Below are 6,754 nucleotides of genomic sequence, written 5' to 3' on the forward strand. Positions count from 1 at the left end.
AGAAATCGCATCTACGATTGGTCTTGAGGACACTATGACTAGTCATAGACCGAACAAATTTTTGAAATTTTAAGTGCGATTGGATAAAACCGTTTCATGACTGGTCATAGGGTGTCCACGACCGGTCGTGAGCCCTCCACGACTGGTCATGAGCATCCTACGACTAGTCGTAAGGCACCTGATTTGATCACTGTAGTTTGAGTCGAAGGTGCATGATTGGTCTTAGAACGAATCGACACTGTTCTTATGACCGGTCGAGCAGTCTCTAGGACTAGTCGTAGCTCAACTAAAAAATTTTGAAAAATTGCAATAACTTAGGACTGGTCTAGGAATTTCTTGGACTGGTCGAGCCAGAGCTAGCACTAGTCGAACAGAGTTCAGGACTAGTCTTAGAACAGACTAAAAATCTATAAAATGATTCAATTGGAATTATGTATACAAAATGACCTATCCTAAGGTCAATCTAAGGTCAATTATACCTTGAAAGTGAGGTATGAATATTGAGACTTCATTTCTTCAGATGATAGTTGACCCTTAAAGATTGTGAAGCTTGAGATATTTCTACTTGATGTAACCTTGAGCTTGAGATCTTCTAAAGCTTGAATTACACTTCATCTTATGTTGTACACTAACTTGAGTCTTTGAACAAGATCACTTCTTTCGTTGTATCTTGTACTTGCATTTCTTGAAATGGTTTAAAGTAGTTCTTCATTCTTAACTTGAAACAAAGTGTTTAGAGAGGTGATGTAATGTCTTGAACATATATACTTATGAGCTACACAAGACATAGATTGAGGTTTTGGCACCACAAAATTTGACAACCAAAGGAGCAGGAAACCATAGCACTTACAGAGCGTAAATCTGATTCCCTACTCTTATAGACATATAAACAGTTAGGTTTTGGTGAATTAAAACCCAACCTAACCACATTACAACTTGTTGATCACTCTGTTCATGTATTGAGAGGGATAATTGAGGACGTGTTGGTCTAGGTTGATAGATTCGACTACCCAGTAGATTTTATCATCCTAGATACGGAACCCATCAGTAACATGAGCACTCAAATTCTCATCATTCTTGGTCGCCCATTCCTTGTCACTTCAAATGTAATCATTAATTGTAGGAATGGAGTTATGAGTATGTCTTTTGGAAATATGATATTGGAGTTAAATATCTTTTTCAATACAGGGAGACGGTTAGAGGATGATGACGATTTCCACGACATTAACATGATTGACTCTTTCGTGGAAGATAGAATGCCTTTGACCTTATCCTCTGATTCTCTAAAGACGTGCCTGGCCCACTCCTATGATTTTGATGATGATATGATTAGGGAGATGGTTACCATGCTTGATACTACGCCGATACTTGAAGTTAATTAGTGGAGGCTATAATTTAAAGAATTGCCCCAAACTAGTGAAGTGCCTCTACCATCTAGCCTAAAGGCACCGAAGCTTGACTTAAAGCCTTTGCCCTCTGTTTTGAAATATATCTATTTAGGTCAAGATGAGACATACCCAGTGGTGATCTCTTCCCACCTTGAGCAAGAACAGGAGAGTATGCTCATATCTACTCTCATTGAGCATAAGGGAGCCCTTGGATGGACGATTGTGGACCTTAAGGGAATTGACCCTTTAATTTGTACTCACCGCATTTATCTTGAGGATAATGTGAAGACCTCACGGCAATCACAATTTAGACTAAATCCAAACATGAAGGAAGTGGTTAAAGCTTAGGTTCTTAAACTATTGGATGTGGGTATCATATACCTTATATCCGATAATCAATGGGTGAGTCCAACTCAGGTGGTTCCTAAGAAGTCCGGAATCACCATCGTAGCCAATGCCAATAATGAACTCGTGTCAACTAGAGTTACTACTGGTTGGAGAATGTGCATTGATTACAGGAAGTTGAAAACTGTCACGAGGACGGACCACTTTTCTTTGCCCTTCATCGATCAAATTTTGGAAAGGCTAACTGATCACTCATATTAATGTTTCCTTGACGGGTATTCGGGCTACAACCAGATAAAGATTGCCCTTGAAGATTAGGAAAAGACTATGTTTACATGTCCCTACGGCACCTTTGCTTTCCAAAGGATGCCATTCGGACTATGTAATGTCCCTGCCACTTTTCAGCGATGCATGATGAGTATTTTTTCTAATATAGTGGGGCAATATCTAGAGGTCTTCATGGATGACTTCTCTGTCTTTGGTTCATCCTTCAACGAATGCTTGAAAATTTTAAAAAATGTGCTGAAACGATGTGAAGAAAAGAATTTGGTACTTAATTAGGAGAAGTGTCATTCAGGGTTCGTAAGGGAATTGTCCTTGGACATATGATCTCGTCCAAAGGAATCGAGGTAGATAAGGCAAAAATTGATCTTATCTCTACCCTACTTCCCCCCAAGAACATACAAGATGTGCGATCCTTCTTAGGACATGCCAGTTTTTACAAAAATTCATAAAGGACTTTAATCTCCTCTCTCATCCTTTATGTAATCTACTTCAAAAGGATGCCCTATACGAGTGGATTGAGCAATGCCAAGAAGTTTTTAACTAAGCTTAAGGGCATGTTGACCATTGCACCTATTATGCAGCCACCCAACTGGAGCCTTCCTTTTGAACTTATGTGCGACCGTCTGACTATGCTCTTGGGGCGATTTTAGGCCAAAGAAAAGAAAAGAAGCCCTACATTATTTATTACGCAAATTAAATTCTAAATCCTGCCCAAGTGAACTACTCGACTATGGAAAAGGAACTCTTAGCCGCAGTGTTCGCTTTGGACAAATTTAGGTCCTACTTGATTTGATCCAAGATCGTCATTCACACAAATCATGTAGTGCTCAAGTATCTTCTTTTTAAGAATGATGCTAAGCTCCGCCTAGTAAGATGGATCCTCTTACTCCAAGAATTTGATTTAGAGATAAAAGATAAAAAGAGAGAAGAGAACGTAGTGGCTGACCATCTTTCTCACCTTGATCTCTCTAATTCCCCTGAGATGACATATATCAATGACATATTCCCAGACAAACAACTGTTTAAAGTCTCTCATTCATCTTGGTTTGCTGATATTGCTAATTATCTTGCCACAGGTTTCACGCCGACACATTGGACTGCGTAAGATAAGAAGAAATTTTTCACCGAGGTGTGCAAATTCTTCTGGGATGATCCGTATTTGTTTAAATATTACCTAGACCAAATCTTAAGGAGATGTGTGCTAGACGATGAACATCAGAGTGTCATCTCCTTCTTTCACTCACAGGCCTATGGTGGGCACTTTTCTGCTAAAAAGACCACGACTAAGATTCTGCAGTATGGCTTTTACTGGCCCACTATGTTCAGGGACACTCATGAGTTTTGCAAAGCTTGTGAACATTGTAAAAAATTGGGAGCATTGTCCCGTAAAAATATGATGCCCTTGAACCCCATCCTTTTCTTAGAAGCATTTGATTATTGTGGCATCGATTTCATGGTACCATTCCCTCAATCCTTTGGAAATTTATATATTTTGCTCGTCATAGACTATGTCACTAAATAGGTTGAAACGATTTCGTGCCGAAACAATGACCATCGAACGATCATTAAATTTTTAAAAGAAAACATCATTTCTCGGTTCGTAACGCCTCGAGCCATCATTAGTGATGGGGGCTCACATTTTTATAATAGACCATTCAAGAATTTATTGAAGAAATATGATATCTCTCATAAGGTGAACACTTCATACCACCCACAAATAAGTGGGCAAGTCGAGATTTCTAATAGGGAAATTAAACACATTTTGGAAAAGAGGGTTAACCCTGACCGTAAGGATTGGTTAATTTGATTGACTGATGCCTTATGGGCTTACCGTATCGTATTTAAGACTCCTAATGGAATGTCTCCCTATAGACTTGTTTATGGGAAAGCTTGCCACTTGCCCGTGGAGTTGGAACATAGAGCCTACTGGGTGATAAAAAATGTGAACTTCAATCTGGACAACACTGACTCACTATGCAAACTTCAATTAAATGAAATCGAAGAAATCTGGAATGATGCATACGAGAACTCGAGAATTTACAAGGACAAGATGAAAGCATTTCATGACCAACATATTCTACGAAAATCATTCACATCAGGTCAGAAAGGCCTTTTGTATTATTCTTGATTACATCTCTTTCCACGTAAGCTCCGATCTCGTTGGGTCAGCCCTTTCACTGTTATCAATATTTATCCTCATGGGGCTGTCGAGATTCGGAATCCAAATAATTGCAATGAGTTTAAAGTAAATGGACATCGATTAAAGCCATTTATTGAGAAATTTGATTGAGAGGACATGTCTATACCTTTGAATGATCCTGTCTATCAGGATTTGATCTCTTAGTCTGATGGAGGTATAAGTAGGTTTACTGCTTTCATAGGACTAGGGTAGTTTGCTTTTTGTCATTCTAAGATAGTCGGCTTTATGTTGTTAGGATAGTTTTCTTTATGTTTTTTTAAGGTAGTTTGTTTTTGAACTCTTGCACTAACCACTTTCACGCTGAGATCCTTTGGAAAAAGCTTCAAAAAATCCTCCATCAAGTACTACCTTTCTGTAAGTGATATGTTATAAATCTAGCACCCTGAGTTGTCAAATTTAGTTGTGCCAAAACACTTCAATATGGTTAACTTATTTTGATAGATGGAAAGTTCACCTTCATTCGAAGATGAGGGTGGTGTTATCTACATCGATGTTATATATGCTACAAGTATGCATGTTTAGCTACAACAGCCAGTTGAAGATCATCAAGTCGAGGTACTCAAGTTCAAGTGCATCATTACTTCAATCTTCAAGCTTAAAGTTCAAGCTTATGTTAAAGCTTAAGATCAAGTCTCAAATTCAAGCTCAAGTACACTACTTCAATCTCAAGTCACAAGAACAAGCTCAAGTACATTTTCTCAAGTCTCAAGACATAAGTTCGAGACAAGTTCAAGAATTCAAGGTCAAGCTTCATGTGCTTCACATTGTCTTATCTACTGAAGCGACTAATGGTTCAATTTCAATACTCACATTTAAAGTATACATGACCCTAGAAAGACCTTAGGATTAGGTCATTAACATTGCTTGTTTAATTTGGGTCATTGTACTTAATTTAGGCTTTGCTTCAACTAGTCTTAGTCTTGGTTCGACTAGTTCAGGCACTATCTCGACCAGTCTAGGGTTTTTATCAACTAGTCCAGATTTAAATTCAAATTTTTAGAATCTTCTGGTAGGTCCTCAACCAGTCGAGTACCCTGCTCGACCGATAGTGGAGACTGGTTCGACCATTCAAGTGTAGCTCGACTCGAACTCCAGCAACATAATTTTTATTCATTCGACCAGTCGAGCTGGCCACTCGACTACTTGAGTGAGCCACTCGACCAATTAAGGGTCTATTTTATCCAATCACGCAAGAAAATTTAAAATTTCGTTCGGCTAGGACTAGTCAAGCCGAACTCAGGACCAGTCGCGTGAACCAATTTGCAGCCTATAAATAGTGGACATTTCTCAGAAATTTTTATTCATTCTAAGCAATTCAAGCCACCACTCTGAGAGATAAATCCCCACTATTATAAAGCTATTGTGAGGTATTTAAAATTTATTTTAATAGCTTTTTGGTTATTTAATTTCTTGATCTCTTGATTTTATTCTATTTGATTTAAAAAGGGATTTTGATTTAACCCTTTATGAGATCCAAGAAATTGAATCTAAGTAGCCTAAGGTTGGTTTTAATTTAAAATTCATATACGCCTAGAACCCCTTCTTCTATGATATTGAACTTTGAACATCTTCGTCTACAAAGACGCAGTTCTACTAGTTACATCAAAGAACATTCTTCAGATACGTATTATATTTCAATTTCTGTATTTTTGGTTTGTGAGATTCAACCAAGAAAATCTTTATTTGTGGTTTTAACTGAGATTAGCTAGGAAAATCTCAACGTGGGATTTTTTTTATTGTATAAGCCTATTGAAAAACACATCTGTAAAGGTTTTAAGGTGAACCTTGGAAAACCTTCTTTCTTAGTAAAAGCCAATATCCCGAGGGTGAGGATATTGAGAGTGGAGTAGTTGTGTGGCTGTTTCCAAATAGTTGGTGTACATACACGAACTACTATAATTCTTGGAGTTGTGGTGGATGATTGTATTTGATTATGTGTGTGAATGCTGTAATCTATTTTATGCTTTTATGATGAATGCTGTAATAATTAGGTTTATTTCTTTTTCCTTTATTTCAGTTTGAGTTTTTGATACTCAGAAACGTTCTGGAAATCAGGTTGTCCTACTATAAGCCATTAGTTTTTGGTGTAAGGTTGTTCTTAGAACAATGTTTGTATCAAACTCTCAATACTTGTGCATTTGAGATTGCTTTTAATTTTACCTATCTATGTTATCTTTCTGCATTTTATTTTTATTTGGCATAGTCCTATTCACCCCCCCTCTAGGATCTGGAGGTCACCCTTTTCAAGTGGTATTAGAGCCTAATAGATCATTCCATTGGATTAATTTCCTAAGGTAAGCGATCTTGAGCTCCTACTATGTCAAATTTTGATAGCCTTTCTATTACTAGGCCACCACCGTTTGATGACTCCAATTATACTTATTGGAAAGCCCAGATGAGAATATTTTTGAAATCCATTGATAAAAGCATGTGGCAAGCCATAGTGACTAGATGGAACCCACTTACGTCTGAAGTTCTAGGCACTGATGGAACTAAGACTGTTAAAGAAACACCTTATTATATGTGGACCACTCTT

The sequence above is a fragment of the Magnolia sinica genome, chromosome 19 (genome assembly GCF_029962835.1).
Source record: "Magnolia sinica isolate HGM2019 chromosome 19, MsV1, whole genome shotgun sequence".
NCBI classification, from domain to species: domain Eukaryota; kingdom Viridiplantae; phylum Streptophyta; class Magnoliopsida; order Magnoliales; family Magnoliaceae; genus Magnolia; species Magnolia sinica.